Below are 23,015 nucleotides of genomic sequence, written 5' to 3'. Positions count from 1 at the left end.
GGAGAACAAATTTTATTTAAACCACTTAAAAAGTAAGAAAAAGGAAGAAAAAAATTTTTTAATTAATTCTTAATAAAAAAGTTCTCTGAAAACTCCAACTCAATTGTCTTTTATTAGGTGCCACTGAGTTCCTATTTAAAGTTCATAAAAGCCTGTAATGGCACACACCTCTCATCACAGCCACTCGGGAGGCTAAGGCAGGAGGGTCTCTCAAGTTTGAGAATAGCCTCAGAAACTTAGGAAGACCTTGTCTCAAAATACAAGAAAAAAAGTGGGGGAGGGGAGAATAGTTCAGTGGTAGAGCACACCTGGCTTAAAAAAAATCCATAAATGCCTTCTTTCTGAATGATGTATTTGCAAAATATTTTTATATAAATAGCATACATCTCAGGGTTGTAAAAAAAGAATTACGCTAAAAATGCAGAACAAATGGCAATGATTTCTTTTATTTATTATTAAATTCAAGGGGCTGGGGCTGGCGCTCAGCAGTAGAGCGCTCGCCTCTCATGTTTGGGGCCCTGGGTTCGATCCTCAGCACCACATAAATTAAAAAAAAAAAAAAGGTATTGTTTCCACCTACAACTAAAATAAAACTTTAAAAATTTTTTTAAAATAAAATAAAATTAAATTAAATTCAAGTGACTGTCTTTTAATTTAGCATATCCTGCTTCTAACTTTTTATAAACTTATTTCTGCAGGCAAATTAATATGCTTTTTGCATTTATAGCATGTAAATTGCCATAGGGAAAGACAGCTACATGCTATGTCTTCAGATATCTACAATTTACCACCAGACAAATCAGGGATGCTAAATGTTCATCTAGAATATAACACCAACAAAAGTCAAATGTAAACTCACTTTTTAAAACTTACTATTTACCTATACAATAAATATAGTAGACAAATCAAGACTCATTCCATTCATAAATACATAAACCCAAGAAGATTTAAGTACAGATGGGACACTTCTATCAAGGGCACATACAGTGGTTAAGATCTGAGACTTTGAAGCCAGTAGATGGTGAACTAAAGCCTACTTCACAGGATGATTGTGAGAAATAAATGAGTTTAAGCATATAAGTGTTTAGTCGAGTACCTGGCACAGCAGCAATCAAGAAATGTCCATTTGGGGCTTTATTTGTATTTTAAAAAATAAGACTCAATTCAAAACAAAGTCACTTCTTATAACTTTGAGAATGTCAACAGTTGAGTTTCAAATTCCACTTTGGTTAAATGAGATGTTTTACAAAAGTTTATCCTCCAGTAAGATAATTAATGTTTTCAACTGTACATTCTCTACTACAGTGATGTCTTCAAAGCTGAAACATTGTTTTCCTGGGTAACAACAACAAAGGCCATAGTTTTCTGGTGTTCACCTATATCTTACCAGAGTGTTTATTCTTTGCTTTCTAGCAAATTCTTAATCGTGAGCCATTTTAACCATTGCCCTTTAGTCTGAATTTTTTAATGAACTTGTCTTATGCCCCTTATTATCCTTCTAAGCTCTCTAAGGTCAGAAAAACCACAAATTATTATTTTTTTTTGTCCCCACGATACCCATATAGTAAGGTAGCCAATAAATAGGTGACTAAAAGATGTGGTTTCATGCTCAACTTCATTTCAAAACTTAAAAATGATAACTTTCAGCTAGGCAAGATGCCACATACCTATAATCCCAGCAAACTGAGAGGCTGAGGCAGGAAGATTGCAAGTTCAAGGTTAGCCTCAACAACTTTGTGAGGCCTGATGCAACTTAGTGAGACCCTATGCAACATAGTGAGAGCCTATCTCAAAATTTAAAAAATAAATTTAAAAAAGGTAACTTCCATGCAACACAATTCAAATTCTAAAAACTAATCAATCTTGGGCAAAATAAAATACAAAGGCAATTACTTTTAAATTTACAAATGCTAATAAACATATACTTCATTTGTAGTCCATTTCAAAAAATCTAAAACCATAATGAAAAACCTAGAGGGAATATATCAACCCAGTTAGCCCTGTGCATTATGCAAGTTATAACCAAATCTAAAGTAGAAGTTCTTCTGGGTTGGGAATGTAGCTCAAGTGGTAGCGTGCTCACCTAGCTTGCATGAAGCACTGGGTTTGATTCTCAGCACCACATAAAAATAAATTAAAGATATTGTATCCATCTAAAACTAAAAAATAAATATTAAAAAATAAAATAAAAATAAAGTAGAAGTTCTTCTAATAGTTGGCAATTATTTTTATTCATGATTTCTGTGCCAACAATTACGAGTAGAGGGAAGAGCAATGAAAAATTTGCACAAAAGCTTCTTTTTAGGAATATCAGAAAAGATATGTAAACGTATTGCTACTCCAGGTAGAGGAAGTTGCTTTAAAAAATCAGTAGGCAACAGGTATCAGATATCCCATGGAAAGAGGACCAAGAAAATGTATCAAGCAAAAGTCTGTATCAGCAAAACATCAAGCTAGAAACCTAGACACACACCAACTATCCAGGAAGCTAGGCGATAAACTAGGCAATACCTGAGGTGTGCCCAGCCATTCCAATGTAAATTACATTCTTCTCTGTCATTTATATTTTTAACTCTTAAAGGTATTAAGGACATGAGAATATTTTTAAAGAAGTAGAAATTTTTGTTTAAAAACAGTCATGTAACTAATTTCTTGATGACTTTGGATTTTCATGGACCAAATACTCCTAAACTGAGACATTTCTTTAAAGTCAGCAAGATCAAGAATAAAGTTTTCCATAGAGAGAAGTATTTCAATGTTAGAACACAATTATCACGTATATTTTTGATCCCTTGTTAAGCCATTAGTTTCTTCTCAAAACTACAGTTATCACAGAACAACACACTGGAAAAATGACTGCAGGACATTCAAATGGAAACTAAGGTTTAACAAAAAAAAGTCAGAATTCTATTTTTATTCAAGCAAATCACCATTGGAAGTACTCTATGATTTTTAAGAGCCCATCTTTTTATTATTATTATTGTTAGTCTGTGAGTTTTTTTACAAACTTCTCTTTCATCTTAATTCAGAATTTTTACATAGTTATCCCACATAAATTCACTTACATTGCATAAAACTTTGGATGCATCAGAAAAGATGTCAAAGCAAAATAATTTTCATAGGAAGCTCTCAGGTCTGCCTCAGTTATAGTGGAAACAAAATGTTTCCCTTAATTTATTTTTAATACTCTCCAACAACCCCCCAAAAACTATATGTTTTAACTTGTCCTTGTAAAGAGAAGATGAGAAATCAAGGCACATATTTATTTCATAGCAAGATGGTAAACATCAGTGAAGTAATCATTAATCATAACTGATTCCTAAGCAAAGATGTTGGCATTGGCGCTACAGCCAGTTACCAGCAACCACTCCAAGTAACTCTAGAGCATTTATACCTATTTGATTTGGAGGAGAATAAGGAACATAATGCTGCCCACAGTGTACTGTTCACCTTTGCCTCTCTCCTTCCTGGGGCCTTGCAGCATCACAGGCCAGCTGTTAACCAGATGCAAGCACATGAGCCACAGAGTGTGAGAATAAAAATATTAGCATTATTTCCATGGAATGAGTCACGTGGTGATTACAGAAATAATCAGCATTAGCATACTACAATATTTGTTTTGTTCTTGAATGTTGTAATACCCTAGGGGAAAAAATTATCTCTATTTGAAAAAGGTTAAAAATGAAAGTATGTGTTATATATCTTTTCTGGAAAACTGTGGGAAATGGATTTGTTGAAACCATATGGAAAGGAAGAGGGAATCAATTAAAAACAGAAATCTAATAAATCTAAAATATTTCCAAATGAAATGCTTGTGGTAAACTAATTTCTTGTAAACACTGCCCTCAAGTCCTTTGAACAGTCCCAGATGGTGAACTAACTTTGTGGTCTTAAAATAAAAGTCAGCCAAAAAAACCAAAGTGACTACAGCTTTATTATTGAAGTAGTGGGAAACATAAGATCCATAATCAACCAATATGTTACTTTGTATTCCTCTGCAAAATTTAAGAGAGTTGGAGAGTTTTACTAGAGAGTTTCAACTAAAATTTAAGTTTATGTGTGTTAAATGGAGAAAGAGAATTAAAATAATAATATTGCAGTAAAAAGTGAGGTTAAAAACTATGCTTATATAAAAATATTCCTAAAATGCCATAGTTTTGAAATGTACTACAGGTCTAAAATCCTAAGTTATTGTGAACTATTTTTCAGTTGACAGCTGTAAAATTTTATTCAAGAAAAATTCAAAAATTTTTTTAAAGTTGGATCATAAATAGAAGCTTGTGATTTACATCTTGATCAAAAATGATACCTGCTGAAGCCTTACCTGATCCTCTGTTAATAATCCATCAGAAGATTCTGGCATAGACTGCATAGGTAGAAGCTGGCACAGTGTGCCTAAAAGTAAAGCAACTTCCTTCATACTTCTCCAACAATACACCAGCACCATCTCAGCAGTTACATCACATGTTTTTCCTTCTTTACCTTAAGGGAAAAAAAAAAACTATTGCAACACTAGACACTCGGTTACTCACACCCTAGGTTTCTTAGAACAAGCTTGTTCATAATTTCCCCAAGAATAATCCATTTAAACAAACCAATTTGTTATATGTTCTATTTATTCAGGAGAAAAAATCTAATATTTGTCAAGCATGTGCCATGAGGAGAAATCATGCTAAGTATTTTTTAATTTGTTGTTTTCAAAATCAATTTTTTAAAAAACAAAACATTCCTTCAAAACTTAAGTTTAACTTTTGGAAATTAATGAAACAAATTCTCTTTGCCTCTTTAATATCCATAAAGTATTATATGAATGACTAATAACTACACTTCTTATTTATTTTGGCAAATATGGCTGTTATATCAGTTGAGTAGAATAGAACTTTATTTTCTATTTTTACATTTTTATTTTTTCTTTCCTTTTGTTTTTTATTTATTAGTTCTAATCAGTTATACATGAAAATAGAAAGCTCTTTGATTCATTGTACACAAATGGAGCAGAATTTTTTGCTTCTCTAGTTGTGTATGCAGTAGAGTTACACCATTTATGCAATCATACATGTACCTAGGGTAATGATGTCTGTCTCATTCCACTGTCTTTCCTACCCCTTTGCCCTCTTCCCTCTCCCCTCTTTCCTATCCAAAGGAAAAATCAAAGGAAAAAGCTAGGTGCATTGGTGCACACCTGTAATCCCAGCAATTTGGAAGGCTGAGGCAGGAGGCTCATAATTTCAAGGCTCAGTAACTTAGCAAGACCATGTCTCAAATAAAAATAAAAAGGGTTGGGGTTGTAGCACAATGGTAGGGCACCCCTGGGTTTGATACCTCTAGTACTGAAGAAAAATAAATTAAAGAATAATACAAAATCTCCTTGAAGATATATTTAAATCCCATGGTCAATAAGCTACAATTACCCTGATTTACTACCTTATTCTTGCTTTAGGAATATTTTAGGAGTGTTTTTTTTTTTTTTGAGACAGAGAGAGAGAGAGAGAGAGAGAGAGAGAGAGAATTTCAATATTTATTTTTCAGTTTTCGACGGACACAACATCTTTGTTTGTATGTAGTACTAAGGATCGAACCCAGGCCGCACACATGCCAGGCAAGCGCCCTACTACTTGAGCCACATCCCCAGTCCCTTTAGGAGTGTTTTAGTACTGACATTTTTAAAATCCAAAATAAACTTTTAAATTAAAAATACAAATTAACAAAATAATATTTATACTGTAATCCCAAGTTTTTAAAAAAAAATTCCACTAAACTTAAATGATAAATATATATATAAATATATATACCTATAGTATGTTATTAAAAAATAACATACTATAGGTATAAAAGAACATATACTAAACAGGAAAGTGGAAAAGGAAGTAATAACAGTCAGCTTTAATTTGTTTTTAATTTGTATTTATCTCTATGTTGTATGAAACTATTACAATAAGCACATAATAATAGTTTTTGTAATTTTAAAAATATAATTGCAAAGACAATTTTGTAAAACCATATCGCCACCTAGTGGAGAATGCAGAATATGTAATAAATCAAGAAACTAGTGCTTCATAGTATCACAGAAAATTCAATAGTAACAACTAATGATAAAAACAAGCCGTAGAGACTGAAATTCTGGTGGCCTAGTAAAACAGAGCACCTCACATTTTGATGAGTACTAAAGTTTATTTCCATTAAGGGCTGTTCTACTTTAAGAACTTGCACAGCAGATGAACCCCATTGCAAGGAAATGACTGCTGCCCCACTCAGATTCAAGGAGCAACACTGCTTGTACAGCACCTGGCCTGTCAAGAGGATTTTAGCACTCAAAAGCCTTCTGCTATACCACCTTGTATGCTGAACTGGAACACATCATTTTCTGGTTTTAAAAGTCTATAAAATTCATTCCTAAAACCAGATCATTTCCAAAACCAATTTTTTTTAAAGAAAGACTTCATTTATTAAATAAAAAACATTCCATGTATTTTACTATTACTTAATCACGTGGGGCTGAAACTAAAACTAAAAGATAAAGCTGTTACCTGGCATGCATGAGGACATAGGTTCAATCCCCAGTACCATACCAAAAAAAAAAAAAAAAACAATGATTACATACCAACTTTATATATGTTACCTTTGATTTCTGCAGAAGTATCAATATTTGACACATTGATATTCAAGTCCTCCAAATCAAAACTATCACATTCTTTCAGTATTTGGCTTGGTTGAAGTAATCGTTAGTATCTCGTGCCTGAATCTCTTTGAGAATCACCAGTAAGCGGCTTGCTGACTCTGCAAGAAAGACACGAAACTCCAGTTCCACATCTCATGCAGATTCACTTGGGGGTACCTGCACTAAAAATTGTGTAGTTTTCAACACCTGATAATAACCTCTATTAGAAGAGACAGAGTAGGTAATGTGAAAATTATTTGTATAGAGTCTTCATGATATTTAAGTAGACTTTTTTTTTTAAGCAGGGGTGCAGTGTTGGGGATTGAATCTGAGGCCTTGTGCATGCTAGGCAAATGCTCTACCACTGAGCCACATCCCCAGCCCCCTTTAAGTGTACTTTTAAAACATGGCAATTTGGGCTGAAGATATGATAAAAAATACAACCATAACCATCCACAGAACAAAGGCTGCCATTTCATTTACATTGCTTCTGTGTTGTCTTAAGAATCTCAAACACTGGGCTTAGGTTGTAGCTCAGCAGTAGAGCACTTGCCTAGCATGCAAGAGGTGCTGGGTTCAATCCTCAGCAAAATAAAGGTAAGGTGTGCTGGGGTGTGGCTCAGTGGTAAAGCACTTGCCTGCCCTGTGTGAGGCACTGGGTTCCATCCTCAGCACCACATAAAAGTAAATAAACAAAATAAAGATACTGTGTCCATGTACAACTAAAAATATTTTTTAAATAATTAAATAAATAAAGGTTAAAAAAAGTATCTCAAACATGATGCTTATTATGTGAAAGAAGTCCAATAAATTTCAATTAATTTTAAGAGTTTGTTTCCCTATCTGCAATATAATTAAAAAATATAAATGTTAAAAATTCTTTAAAATTAACAACCAAACAGTCTTTCATAAAAATATCATGAAGACTCCATATTTGGCTTTAAATACATCATATAATATACTGCTTTCTCAGTGAGGTTTACAGTCCTAGTATTTCATTAAATTTCATTTCTACTCAATGAGCAATCACTAGATTAGGAGTAAGCTCCATGAACGCAACACTTTGTACACTGCGGAGTACCAGTGCCTAGAACAGAAACTGGTTCATGGCCAAGGTTCCAATAACATGGGCTGAACAAATAAATGAATGGCTAGGTAATAAGAAGTTAGCCAAGCTCTGACTTTTTTTTTTAATATACACATTTTAGTTGTTGATTAACCTTTATTTTATTTATCTATTTATTTATATGTGGTGCTGAGAATCCAACCCAGGACTTCACACATGTTAGGCAAGCACTCCACCACTGAGCCACAACCTCAGCCCCCAAGCTCTGACTTTTTAAAAATACCAACAGGTAATCATGCAGAATAGATGAACAAATCAAAGAACAGGTATTAGCCATACATCTATTATTTATACTTATATTTTAGGTACTGTTGGAAATATAAAAATTCAAATTGCTATCATGAAAATACAACCAATGTGTTATGTTCATTTGTCTCTTCACTGAAATTTTGTCCCAAACAAACTTCAATAGCTATGAAAAAGTAACACTAGCCCAAAAGATACCATACAAAGATGAGGAAAAAATCAGAATAAAATTTCAAGAATCCTGTTTATTTATTCTATGGTTCTTGGGAGGTTTTTTTCCAAAAAATTCAGAATGCATGACAGATAACATGGGGAAGAAGGGGGAAAATAAAGACAATCAAAAGATGAGACAGAATTTTTAAAAAGTCTGTGAGCCAAAAATATTTTAAAACTCCCTACACAAAGAATTTTAGTATACCCTATAGGCTCTTTCTACAATAGGTAACTGAAATATTCAAGACCTTTGATCCAGAATAATCTGATATTTGCCTGATCCAAATATCAGCTATAAGACTACATGTTTTGGGCTGGGGCTATAGCTCAGTGGCAGAACACTTACCTAGCATGTGTGAGGCACTGGGTTCAATCCCCAGCACCACATAAAAATAAATAATTTTCAAAAGTTTAAAAAAAAAAGACTACTTTTTTCATGTACAAAGAAAGAAAGCTAAAACATTAACCTAAATAAATGTGTCTTAGCATCATGAACCAACACATTACCGAACTTATTATTATTTTTTTAAAAAGCCAACATTTTCCATGTAAAACACACTGCTCCAAGCCACTTTAAATATCATCCCAAGGTATTTCATTGTATGGACAGCATGTGTTCATAATATACTCAGACTCTTCCTAATAAAAGGCTCTCATCTGCATTACAAAATGCATTCACAAACTTTAACCTGAAATATGAATTTACTTCATTTTAAAGGTACACTTTTATGTTTGTGCACATCTTTAATAGCCAATCTTTTTGGACTTGTTCAAGTACCCATGCATATCACAGTAGGACCTCCCAGACACTAAGCTTGGCTCCTATCCTTTCAGTAATTGTTCATTCACTGATATATTCATAATCAATAAATATTTACTAGTTTTCTTCTTCTACAGGCCTTTCTTATTTTCTCAACTTAGCTTCTATATCTCTCCAAAGGTATGATTACCAAAGAAGAGAGACAGATGATATAATAATCAAACAACAGCACTATAGCTCTCTTTGTCTGCTGACCTGAATCAGTGTCCATGGGGATGAGGCCCTCAGGGGAGGAGCTCTGAATGACCGGAGACACCACAGCAGAAAGCCTGTAGGACATGGACAGGAGTTTCTCCACCAAAAGTCTCCACTCACTCACCAACTGCAGGCTGCTGCAACAAGGACATTGGGGACACTTATATCAAAAGCAAAAAACAAATATTAATAATGGAAATTGATACATAAAAAGAGTTTAAAGAATGTGTTTCAAAATTGGGTAATATATGAAATACTTGAAACACAAAAAAGTATAAACAGATTTATAAGTCTAATTTTCTATTCTCTTTAAGGCAGCAGACTACATTCCATTCCCAGGACACACTGATAAGAGGTGAAAGCTGGGGCCTAAGTGTGCTTCTGAGAGGAGAGGCGGCTGTGGATGTTATTGCTTTAGTGGTAACTTCTGCGGGGCTCCTGTTATACAGTGAACTCACCCATACATTGGAAACGATGCCACTGCCTGAAGCAAGGAATTTTCAGCTTGAGCTACCTCTTCCTCAAGATTTTCCATCAAGCACTTGATAACTAGAAAAAGCAAGGAGAAAACAATACCCATTTTAAAACACATTTATAAATTTATGGATAGCAAAACAGTACCCATGAAAAACACTCAACTGAACTTCATACTTGAACCAGAAAGAGATTTTTCAAGGTTATCTGGCCCACTGCCCATTTCAAGTTAAAGATACTAGTTAAAGAACTGAGTGTCTTCCCTAATTGCCTGGATTCATTATGCATTCACTCTAAACCTCCTCTAGCTGGGGTATCAAAGCCCAGGTCCGTGTGGCATGTGCTAATTGGTCAAGAGATAACTTTTAATAACAGCTTTCATGACACATATTTCACACACTGTGCAATTCACACATTTAATGCATACAAGTCAATGGTTTTTAGTATAGTCAGAGATATAGGCATATACCACATTCTAGAACATTTTTTTATCCACTCAAAGACCTTTACCTATTTGCAGTTTCTTCCTCTCTGCACCTCTATTCTTCCTCTTCCCTCAGCAATCATAACCTACCTTTTGTTCCTATAGATTTTGCTATTCTGGACATACCACATAAGTGGAATTACACAATAAAAGGTCTTCCGTAATTGGCATCTTTCACTTAGCATAACATTTTCCATGTTCACGCTGCCACATATACAGATGCTTCATTCTTTATTTCATATGGATGCATAATAGTTCACTGTATGGCCATACATTTTTATTTATCCATTTATCAGTTGATAGACATGTGAATTATTTCTACTTTTTGGCTACTATAAATAATTCTGCTATGAACATTCCTGTACAATTTTTATTTGGGCATGTTTTCATTTCTCTAGGTAAATGTCTGTTAAGGAATAAAGGTTTGTGTCCCTACTCCTAACCCCCAACATACATATAGTATTTCTACTTTTATTTTAGGTACTATGGGAAATATGAAGACTTAGATTGCTATCATGATGATTCAACCAAGTGTGTTATGCTCATTTGTTGCTTCTCTGAAACCGGACAATAGATTAATAAATTGTGATAAATCTGTATAACATATACAATGCTTTCAAAATTATGTGAAACCAAATTTATGACAATACATTGGTGGTAAATTAAAAAAGAAAACAAAATGAAAGATTAAGTAGAATAAAGAAGAGGCTTCTTCTTTTTCTTTTCTTTCTTTTTTTTTAGGAGATGGATGTCTCCCTGTGTTGCTCAAGACAGGGATCCTCTTGCCTCAGCCTCCAGAGAAGCTGGGATCCCAGGTATGGGCCACTGCATCCAGCTAAAAAACTGAGGAGTTGTTTTTTTGTTTGTTTTGGGAGGATTTTTACTATTGTTATTTTGTTTTGTTTTGTTATTCTGAGATCAAACCTGGCCTTAGGCAGGCTAAGCACATTCTCTACCACTGAGCTCTACCTCTACCCCTCTTCTACTTCTTAAGCTGTCGTCACCTAACTAGTGAACAAAATTTATGAAGCTTTTCTATTTCTGTTACTTAAACCTTATTTACTCAAGTGTTATTTGCATGTCTGAAATGAAGTTCTAAAATATCTTAGGCTGGGGTTATGGCTCAGCGGTAGAGCACATGCCTAGCACATGCAGGGCCCTGGGTTCGATTCTCAGCACCACATAAAAATAAGTAAAAGAAAACAAAATAAAGGTATTGTGTCCAACAACAACTAAAAAATAAATATTTTAAATAATAAAAAAATAAAAAATAAAATATCTTAAAAGGCTTTCTGTGACTCATGCACTCCCCAGCACACCCCAATTGCAGTCCTCTTCCAGGGTCTCCTTTTGAACCTAGCCCTGAAGCAACTAAAGTGGGCAAATGTCATCTTCTATGATTCTGTCATCTCTCTGGAGACTTAAAGGCCACATTCCCACCAGAACTACCTATACCTCCTACTTTTCTCCCACTACAGGTTTCATCATGGCCTTTTTTATCATCTTGAGAAAAATAATTTGCAACTTTCTTTCTATTTCTGACCTATATCTGAGTTGCAAAAATTTGTATCTAGCCAGGCACTGTGGCCCATGCCTATAATCCCAGCAGCTCAGCAGGCCGAGACAGGAGGGATGGTGAGCTCAAACCCAGCCTCAGCAACTCAGTAAAGATCCTGTCTCTAATGAAATATAAAAGGGGACTCAGTGGTTAAAGTGCTTAACCTGGTTCAATCCCTGGTACTAAAATATATATATTTGTATCTATTCATATACCCACTACAATTCCAAAATAAATATTTACTAGCATAAAATTAAGACTATGAATCCCAAACAAATATTTGCAGAAAACCACTAAACCTAACCCATTTCTGAGCCAAGATTTTAGAACAGGCTATATAAAAATAAAAAAGGGAAGGGAGCATGACAGTCAATCAGAACATAAACTCCAACAGATAAGGGAACTCTGCTCTGTATAGAAATAATGAAGTTGATCTGTCTATAATGTGGTAAAATTTCTGCAGAATAAAAGAGTAGACATTCGATAGAGAAACAGGTCCTCTTTTAAAAAGTACTTTATTAGGGCTGGGGTTGTGGCTCAGAGGCAAAGTGCAAAACAAAAAGAAAGACAGGAAGAGCAGGGGCTTGAGCTAGGTGGAGGCTAGGGCTGAGGCCAGAGTCCGAGCAGAACACTTAGGAGAGAATAGTTGCTAACCTCAAGTACTCTTCATTATAGAAATAATGAAGCTGATCTTTCTAAATGTGGTAAAATTTCTGCAGAATAAAAGAGCAGACATTCTATAGAGAAACAGGTCTTCTTTTAAAAAGTACTTTATTAGGGCTGGGGTTGTGGCTCAGAGGCAGAGTGCTTGCCTAGCATGTGTGAGGCACTGGGTTCGATTCTCAGCACTGCATATATATAAATGAATAAAATAAAGGTTCATCAACATGTAAAAAATATTTTTTTAAAAAGTACTTTATTAATGGACATTTGTATATCAATTTATTTAACAAAAATTCTCTGTTTAGAAACAAATATTATAGCTGAGTTCACTGTTTATTCACAAAAAAAGGAACTGCAGGCATTTATATGCTGGTAAACTCTTAAATAAAAAAAAACCACAAGTAAAGCTGGAGTTGTGGCTCAGAGGCAGAGCACTTGCCTAGTATGCGTGAGGCACTGGGTTCGAGCCTTAGCACTACATAAAAATAAAATAAAGGTATTGTGTCCACCTACATCTAAAAAATAAATCTTTAAAAAATAATAAAAAAATAACATGAGTAAATGTTTAACCATGAGAGAATCTAACCAATGAATGGTGAGAGAATAAGATAATGGTTTTGATTAACAACAACAAAAAAGGAGCAAAAGGTCATTTCCTCAATACAAACCCATCAGTGTGTTCCTTTCCACCATGGCAGCAGATTTTTCTCCATCACCACATGGGTCCTGCTGGGGTGTAGCCACAGAAAGGGACCAGGGCAGAGCATCCTGATAGATTAAAAATCTCAGCAGGTAGGAGGCTGTTACACAGTCATAGGGTTTTGTCTTGTGCTGAGCTCCAGAGCTGCCTGGAAAAAGCCTTGCAGTTTCTCAGAATCCTAGAATGAAGTACAGTCTCAGTCACTGCCACGGAAGAGTTCCAAGATTTGATGGAATAACACATAATAAAAACCACAGCCTACCATATAACTAACTCAGTATGAAGATTAATTTATTTTCTTCCTGAATATGTTAGTTTTTTTATAGCAATTGATGATAATTATTATTAGTTCAGAGATGAAGATGCTTAAAATGCTTGCAATTGGAAAATTCAACACTATAAGTTATCATTTATTCATTTATTTATTTATTTAGGTACAAGGGATTGAAATCAAAGGCACTCAACCACTGAGGTACATGCCCAGCCCTATTTTGTATTTTATTTAGAGACAGGGTCTCATTGAGTTGGTTCACACCTCACTTTTGCTGAGGCTGGCTTTGAACTTGTGATCCTCCTGCCTCAGCCTTTTGAGCAGCTAGAATTACAAGCGTGTGCCACCACGGCCAGCAGCTATCATTTTTTTAAAACTGAAGTCTTTCTTCAGCAAATGTGTACTTTTTCCTATAGAAATTCACTATGGCTACAGTCAAATCACCTTTGTTGTTTCTATAGAATGTAATCTTTTTCCTCACAGTTTATGTTTTACCTGGCCAAATTATATGTCTGCCCTTCTTCTCCATCCCCTTTCCCATACAGGTAGTTCAATGCAGAAAATTACAAAGCTACGGGGAGGTTATTCATTGTGAAATTCCACAAGTGGGAAATGAAGTAATCAGATCAGCCTCACAAATCTGCATCTGAGCTCCCACACCTAGATCTCCTATAAATATCTACTCACATAGTCTAAAGAAGCCAGAACAAAGAATGGTTCACTGTAATAGTCATGGAAGGCCCTGGATGGACAACAGGAGTCATGGGTCCCAGTTCTAATTCAACAGCTGAAAGGCCATGTGCTCACCACACTGGAAATCAGGGGTTGAATTCTCAATACTATACTGATTCTACTAGGATTATTCCATAATTGTCTAGTACATGGGGAAATATTTTAGAACCTCAATTTTTAGGCTTATTATAGATATTTAAAGATGTCTTATAATTTCAAAATAGTAGATATCTAATGTGCTGATTTGATTATCAGTTTAAGTTCTTTGTCATTTTATATGTTTAATTTTCTATGACCTAAACTTAAAAAATAGTGGCCATCCAGGTGTAGTAGTGCACACCTGTAATTCTAGAAACTCAGGAAGCTGAGGCAGGAGGAGCACAGGTTTGAAGCCAGCCTGGGCAACTCAATAAAACCCTGTCTCTGAATAAATAAAAGGGCTAGGGATTAGCTCAATGGTGGAGCACCCTTGGGTTCAGTCACCAGTACTTCCTAAAAAAACCAACTCAAATTTAAATATATATAAAAAGTAACAATTAAGCACCTAAAACATTTTGACAACTGATAGTATCCTTGAATAGTATTATTAGGCAATTAGTTTAAAAAAACGAATAAATAGACTTTGAAATCTAAATATCTTTGCTCTACCATCTTAGATCCATCAAAATACAACATGAAGACCTAAGCTCCACAGAAAGAAGGGCAGTAAACCAAGTGAGTGGTAAAGACATATTTAGAAAGATATGTCATCACAAATATGTATTAAATATAGGGTACTTAGTTAACATTTTTAAAAATCTTGAACACCTATTCAAATGACCAGTTTACCAACAGGCAAGCCAGACCAGAGAGAATAAGCAAAAGCCTTCAGCAAGCCACATGTGGCACCAAATTTTCTGAAGTTTACATTAGTGTCTTTATAACCAAGTGTGTTTTTACCAAATTAGAGATGTAGAGGCTCCCTAAAGCCCTGCATAGCTTATCTAAGAATCAGGTCTTTTACATATGTGCTACAATATACCTTCTTCACTCCAAAAACTCTCAAATTTTTTGCCAGAAAGGAAGCATAGCCTTATATGTGATACAAAGCTACAAGTAATGAATGGTAAGGGAATAGGAGCTAAGGGAGGAAGAGTCTCTTATATTAAAACTCTATTGGGTACAAGAGTTAGCAAACTAAGCACCAAAGAACCTTCTATTTACCAGGGCACCTGGAAGATCACAGGCACAGGTAGACACTAGAGAGAAATTCCCAATTTGGATCCAAATCAGAAAAGATACCCTGAGATCTTACAATGCCATAAAAGCCACAGAAACAAACACTGTGCTTTCTGGTATGTGCTCCTACACAATACCACTACACCTACAAGCTGGCAAGCCCTAAATACAGCTTAAGGCCCTGACCATGCAGAGCTCAGCAGCAGGCAACCTTGATCTCTACAGTACTCTAACAGAGAGCTATAGCAAAACTCTAGAGCCAGTACTCTTCTGATAACCCCAACAGACAGCCCCAGAATACACCTCAAGTACAAAGTGAAAAGCCTAGTGAGGGGATTCTTGCAGACCCACCCCATGCTGTACCTTCACTGCCTTCACTCTGAAGCCCATATTTGGCTCCTACTCCAAGACAGGAAGAGCAGGGGCTTGAGCTAGGCAGAGGCTAGGGCTGAGGCCAGAGTCAGAGCAGAACACTTGGGAGAGAATAGTTGCTAACCTCAAATACTCTTTTTGAGTTTCAGTCTCTGTTTAGCTATTGCTTATTGGAAGACCAGAAGCATGTTCTCTACCCTATGTACATTCAGCTTCCCAGGAATACGAAGATTAACTTAGAAAACTCAAGTTACTGTAAGTGACATGTTTTGATCAAATATTACGTGGCCATGTGAACTGGGGAGACTATCGTTAACTGAAATCTACTAGTAATCTTATAAATAATAAAACCTACTGCTTCCTATGCTACTCCTTTGAACAAAGCAATTTAAAAAGAAAAAGAAGAAACCAGGCTCACTGATTTGGACTTTCTCTTTTGCAATATTTCTACCCCACAATAAAAGAGACATTAATGACTGAAAGAAACAGTCAAAAGACATAAGAGGACAGACACAAAGAATCAAGATAATTCTCAGACTGTGTTACCTATGCTAAAATAGTAGATTTTCATGCCTATATCATATTTACATTTCCATAGGAAAAGTCCAAATACCTGAAATTGTACAGCTGCTATTGATAATTTCATCAGAAGATCAAATGCTATAGTTTTCACGTCTTCGAAAGTACTGGTAAAACATTCTATTAGTATTTGGAAATGATCAACATCAATATCATGGCTCAGCTGATACACTCTTTGGCCTCTACCTGAAAAAAAATGTTAAAATGAATTTAAAATTTAAATTTAAATTTTTTTAAAAAAGTTAAAATGAATTTAAGAAAAAGGAAAACAACCTTCTGAAGTTATCGAATTTATAGAAAATTAGTTCAAAAATCCACACTTCATACTTCACTCACGATACTACTTTATTTCATACTTTGCCACACTAGCATAAAAACACTTTTCCATTAATTCATTTCTTCATATGACAAAATTAAAAAAATTGGTTTTCCAAATAGGAAATAAGCTTTATAAGGAAATTTAAAACAATTTCATTGTTTTTCAAAAGGTATCCTATAAAAGATTTCTAAGTAATTTTTAAAAAATAAATAAAACCAAATAAATTTAGGAACATATCTTTTGAAAAATCTTCATAAAACTTCTTGATCTAGTATGCCACAATGAAATCCTTCATTCTGTATAAATAATATGCAGCAATAAAACATTTTTTAATTTTTTAAAAACTTGACCTAGAATCCAAAGTCCTACTGTATTTTAGAATGAAATGATACAGAATAATGTTATTTTTATGTTTATCTTTATTTGAGGTTTATTTTAATAGGGCATATTCTTACATCTTATTATTTTTATATTCACCCCCAATATTCCTGGGATAAATTCCACTTGGTCATAGTATACAATATTTTTAACACACTGTTGTGTTTAGTAGTGTTTTGCTGAGAATTTTCCTTCTGTATTCACAGGGATATTGGTCTGCAGTTTTCTTTCAGTATCTTTGTTCAGCTTTGGTATCAGGGTAAGGAGAGCCTCACAGAATGAGTTAGGAGGTGATCACTCTCTAATTTTGTGAGAGGTTAGTTGGGACTGGTGTTATAAATGTTTGGTAGAATTCACCAGGGAAGCCTCTTGGCTTGGACTTTTCTTTGCTGGCAGGCTTCTTCTTCTTGTTGTTGTTCTTTTTAGTTACACATGACAGTAGCGTGTATTTTGACATATCATACATACATGGAGTATATCTTCCCATTCTTGTGGTTGTACATGATGTGGTGTTACTCTAGTCATGGGTTGGTAGGCTTCTGATTAACTATTTCAATCTCTTGTCATAGGTTTGTTCAAATTACTATTTCTTCCTAAGTCAGAATTTTTTATGTTTCTAGTGACCTACTCATTCCAGGAGATTGTTCATTGTATTGACTTATTATCCTTTAATTGCTGTAAGTGTAGAAATGATCCTACTTTCTTTTTCTTTTTTCTTTTTTTTTTTTGTGGTGCTGGGGATTGAGCACAGGGCTTTGTGTATACAAGGCAAGCACTCTACTAACTGAGCTATATCCCCAGTCTGAAATGTCTCTACTTTCATTGCTGATTTTAGTTATTTGCAACTTTTTTTGAGGCATTAGTTAGGTTACTGACTTGAGACCTTTCTTACTTTTTAATGTAGGAATTTACAGGTACATATTTCCTTATGAGCATGGCTTTTGCTATATTCCATAAGTTTGGGTATGTCATATTTTTGCTTTCATTGATTTCAAGGTATTTTCTAACTTGCTTCATGATTTTTTTTTCTTTGACCAACTGGGTAAGAGACATTCAAATCTGAAGTTTTCTCTTACACTACTGTATGAAAGTGCTAGCATTCCCCACTGTCCCTGGCACTCTCTATCTCCCACTTGTCTTCCTAAAATTTTTTTTCATAGAACTCATCACCATCTGAATTTCTACATATTGTTAACTACTGTCTGTCTCACTTCACTAACATACAAACTCCAAAAAAGGAAACACTTGCTTTCATACACTCCATTATCCTTAGCTGTTTGACATATAATAAGCAGTAAATTAATACTTCCAGAACAAATCCTCTTAATCTAATTGTAGAATTCAATTTCTCACCTTGAATACTGTGACATTTAATTCTACTTAATGCATGCGGACTATTCTTCATGGTCTAGAATACAATTGAGGAAAGGCAGAAATCATTTTGACTATTACCAAATCATAGTTCTTCTATAAAATAATGTAAAATCCCCACATTAAAGCTCTTATGATGAAGATGAATGATGAATTTGCATTTTGCATCCTATATTTCAAAGGCATGGCTCTTCAGCCTTCTTTAAAAGTTATGGATATAGTATGGCTTGCTACATTTTCATTATCCCCACGTTGTTTAATTAATATAAGTACTTATGACATCAGAAACAGCCTAGTTTTATATATATATATATATATATATATATATATTATATAATAAGATACATATAGGGCTGGGGTTGTAGATCAGTGGTAGAGTGCTTGCCTTGCACTTGCAAGGCACTGGATTCAATCCTCAGCACCACATAAAAATAAATAAAGGTATTGTGTCCATCTACAACTAAAAAAATATTTTTTAAAAAATAAGATACATATAGATATAAAATAAAGTTTCCATATAAGAAACTTTCCATCTTCCATTAGGAAGATGACTTAAGTTGTTCATTTTCAAAGTATACTTAAATATATTAAATCTTTCTCCTGACAGAAAAATACATATCTAATACAGTCTAGTATTTTCCCCATACACTTAGATTTAGTATAAATACATGAAACATGCAAAAAAATATTTTGTTGAATGTGTAAAGTAATTGATCACTCTCAGATAAACCTGAAATTCAGTTGTAGCACCGCTGAAATTCCTGAACTAATGGTTACTCTGGTATTCACTTTCTGTGGATATTGTAACAAACTTAGTAGTTTAAAAACAACAGAAATCCATTCTCATAGGAGCCAGAAGTCCAAAGCCAAAGAGTCAACAGGGCTGCGCTCAATCCACAGGTTCTAAAGGAGCCTCCTCTAGCTTGTGGTAGCTGCCTGCATTCTATGGTTGGTAGCTACCTCACCATAACCTCCACCTCCACTGTCACCCTGTCTGCTCTTCAGTGTGCCATATCTTTCTCTAAATCTTTCTTAAGAGAAAACTTTTGATGGCATGTGCAGCCCACCCAGATAATAAATTATCACAATATCCTTAACTTAATCACATCTGTGCAAAAGCCCCTTTTCCATGTAAGGTTCACATTCACGGGTTTTAAGGATTTGACATAGATGCTTTGGGGGATCTTTTCTAAGCCTATCATCCCTACCTAAGTGAGGTGTTTATCCCTGTGAATAATGAGATGAGCCAATTTCACATTATCTCCTGCTAGGATGCCCTGAGAACATTGTATCAACTTAATATTTCTGCCCAAAATGCATAACTTGAATCAAAACATCAGGAAACAATGAGACAACACTCACCTAAGACATGATCTTCCAATATGTCAATGGCATTAGATAAGAAACTTTACAGATCAGAGGAAGGTAAAGAGAAGTTTAAGACTAAAACACAATGTGTGAGCTAGGGCTGCTTCCCAGATCATGGGAAAATTGTTTTTCCTATAATAGACCATTTGTTGAGACAACTGGCAAAACTTGAACATGGAGTACATATTAGATAATAGCACTTATCAACATTAAATTTCCTGAATTTGATAATTATGTGATGGTTATAAAAGTAATAAGAGATAACAGATAAAGTAAATATGATAAAATATTAAAAACAAATAAATTTAGGGTAGAAGGTACATGGCTATTCATTAAACTACTACTAAAACTTTGCTGCTGGGATGATTTTTTAAATAAAAACTGAAAATTTATGACCTTCAAATGAAGCAAACATGTATTAACAGCAAATAACTCACATTCCCATTTAAAAAAAATACTTTACCTAATAATTTTTTAGAAAAAGAGAAAAAAAAAACAGATACAATGTGACATTCTCCAGTCTTCTGGCCATTCGCTGCTAAAGAGCAGCTGAGAAGGGTATTTTCCTACTTGACCAGAGTCAAGGAAAGCTCAGAGAAAACAAGAAATCCACATTAAGCCGGGCGTGTGGCACATGCGTATAATCCTAGCAACTTGGAACCCTGAGGCAGGAGGATTACAAGTTCATAGCCAGCCTCAGCAACTTAGCAAAGCCCTAAAAAACTGAGGAAGACCCTGCCTCTAAATAAAATATAAAAGGTAGGTGGGGATGTGGCTCAGTGGTCAAGCACCCATGGGTTCAATTTCCGGTACCAAAAAAAAAATAATAATAAAAAAGAAAAGAAACCCATATTAAATTATACATTACACTCATGTACAGGGACAAAGAATCATTTCTTGTCAAAAAGGAAATAAAATGATTCAAAGAGGGAAGCTAAGTGCTTATCCTTTTGAGTACCCCACAGAAGGAAAACAGAATATCACTAAACCAGAATGCCTGGCAATGACATCCTCATAATGTCTTTCCAAAACCAGATTGAGGCATATGAAACAGATAGCATATAGGGGAAACCACATTTTAACCACAAAGACTCACTAAGCAATATTGAATACAAAAGGAAGATTATTATTCTAATTTTTAAAACAGAAAGAACAATGTGAGGCCACAGGTTCAATTACCAATACTGAGGTGGGAGGGTGGGAGGAACAGATTGGGGCCCTTTCTTAAAAAAAAATGAGGGAGGTAAAACACTTCCCTCTTCTCATAATAAGCACAAAAAATTGTAGTGTGGAGTTGGCAAATAATGATCAATGGAAAGGAGACATAGTTTCTTTCCCTTCTGTCCTTTACTGGCAAATTTGATCTTATACATGTAAGAACAATATAGTACAAAGGAATCTAAAGACAAGACAATAAACTGAAACTTTAAGAAAAAAATGTTGAAAAGTATGGGTCTTAAAAAAAACCTTTCCCAAACATAACTGAAAACTTACCTTCTGAGACAGGAAAAACTTCAGCTATTGAACCTAAAATGGATAAAGCTGAAAATCTACTTGAGTAGGATGATCCAGGAAATAATGCTTCAAAAAGACTGTTGCAAATGGATGACATGAAATTCTAAAAAAAAAATTTACAGTAAGCATAACTGAGTTCACTCACAATAGGTTATCTTTAAAGTATCACCTTCAAGAATGGGTGTTTCTTTCATTTTTAATTAAAATATTTCTAAAACTAATACTGGTTGTTCACGTCTCTAAATAATTCAGCTTGGCATAGACTATGATTTGGATACAGCTTGTCACCCAAAGGTTCATGTGCTTCAAGCAAAGCCCCCAATGTGGTGATGTTGAGATGGCAGTACCCTCAAGAGGCAAGGCCTACTCAGGGCTCCACCCTACTGAATGGATTAAAGCTCTCTCCCAAGAATGTCAAGTCTTATAGGACTAAATTAGTTTCTATGAGAATGAGTTTGTTATATACAAATTCAACTTTCCTGGCTTGCTCTCTTGCTTTCACTCTTTCACACACGTGTTGCTTCTACTCTGTGCAAGCTTTCTGCCATATTGTGACACAGCCAAAGAGTCCTTGCCGGATGTCATTACTGTGATGTTTGAACCTTCTAGCTACCAAACTCTTTTCTTTCTCAAGTATCCAGCCACAAGTAGTATGTTATAGCAAAACAAAACAGACTGAGACAATACCTATGATCATCAGCTATAATATGATTTAATGAACCTATCTTAGCAGAGTCAACAAGAAATACAATTCCTATTATAGCTCAGACAAGTAAAAACATATTTTTTGGTGAAAGCAAGATCTATTGTCTGATTTGTGACAGAGCTGTATGAATATTGATTTTCCTAACCAGAGGCATTCAGGTGTCGAAGGTATGAATACTTTTTAATGTTTTAAAATAAACAAAGAAATACCCAATATAGACTACTTGATAAGTGTGGCTATAATATAATTCATTCAAAGATCCAACTATTCCATTGTCTTCTTCTGCCTGGCCCTTTGAGACTCCTGCTCTACTATTCTGTTTATATAAATGATTAAAAATGAAAGCTTATAATAAAATGCAATTTTGAAAAAGCAAAGTGGAATATACTTAGTCCAGGATAAACTCTTTTTCTCTAATTAAAATAATAATGATAATAGTTTCTACATAAGATAAAGAGAAAAATTATAAAGAATGACTATGAGTCTCAAGCATCCTGTTACTATGGCACCCTAATCAGCACACAGGCAGCCCTGGTTCCAAATGGCTCAAGACAAGAGTCAAGAATGAAAAAATCCCTGCATTTTTCTGGTGGGCATACAGCCTCAAGAATTTATCCTTTAAGCCCTCACGAGCCCTGTTTACTCGCCTATTAATGATTCTGGGCTTCAAAGGAGTAGGGTGTTTACCAAAAAATATCCTAGTTAAATTAACTTTAAGTAATACAGCCTTCACATTAAAGAACCACAAACTTGTCTTTTAAGAGTTATCTTACCCTAAATGTATTGTCATTTACATTCTTAGATACAGTTCTTTCCCTCAATCATACTGTAACCATAATGAAGACAGAGACCACATATATACACTAGGATCCCTAGTCCTGAGCACAGCATCCTACATTTCAGGTGGAGCTCAATATATGCCCTAGTCTCTTTTAATGCTTCCAAGTGAGGCTTCCAAACACCTTGGCCTTCCATGGAAAACTCTCTACACTCAACTTGATTTTATAAACTCTTTCCCCATTACTCAACTCCTCCATTCCTCCAAATCT

The 23,015-nt window shown here is 34.7% G+C and overlaps 1 pseudogene; it reads right to left on the bottom strand.

Moving 5' to 3' along the window:
* LOC120883660 (tRNA (32-2'-O)-methyltransferase regulator THADA-like) overlaps window positions 1–23,015 on the bottom strand; it is a 71,920-nt pseudogene that overhangs the window by 32,177 nt on the left and 16,728 nt on the right.

This window comes from Ictidomys tridecemlineatus, unplaced genomic scaffold (genome assembly GCF_052094955.1).
Source record: "Ictidomys tridecemlineatus isolate mIctTri1 unplaced genomic scaffold, mIctTri1.hap1 Scaffold_50, whole genome shotgun sequence".
Taxonomy (NCBI): domain Eukaryota; kingdom Metazoa; phylum Chordata; class Mammalia; order Rodentia; family Sciuridae; genus Ictidomys; species Ictidomys tridecemlineatus.
This window is presented reverse-complemented; position numbering and strand designations above follow the sequence as displayed.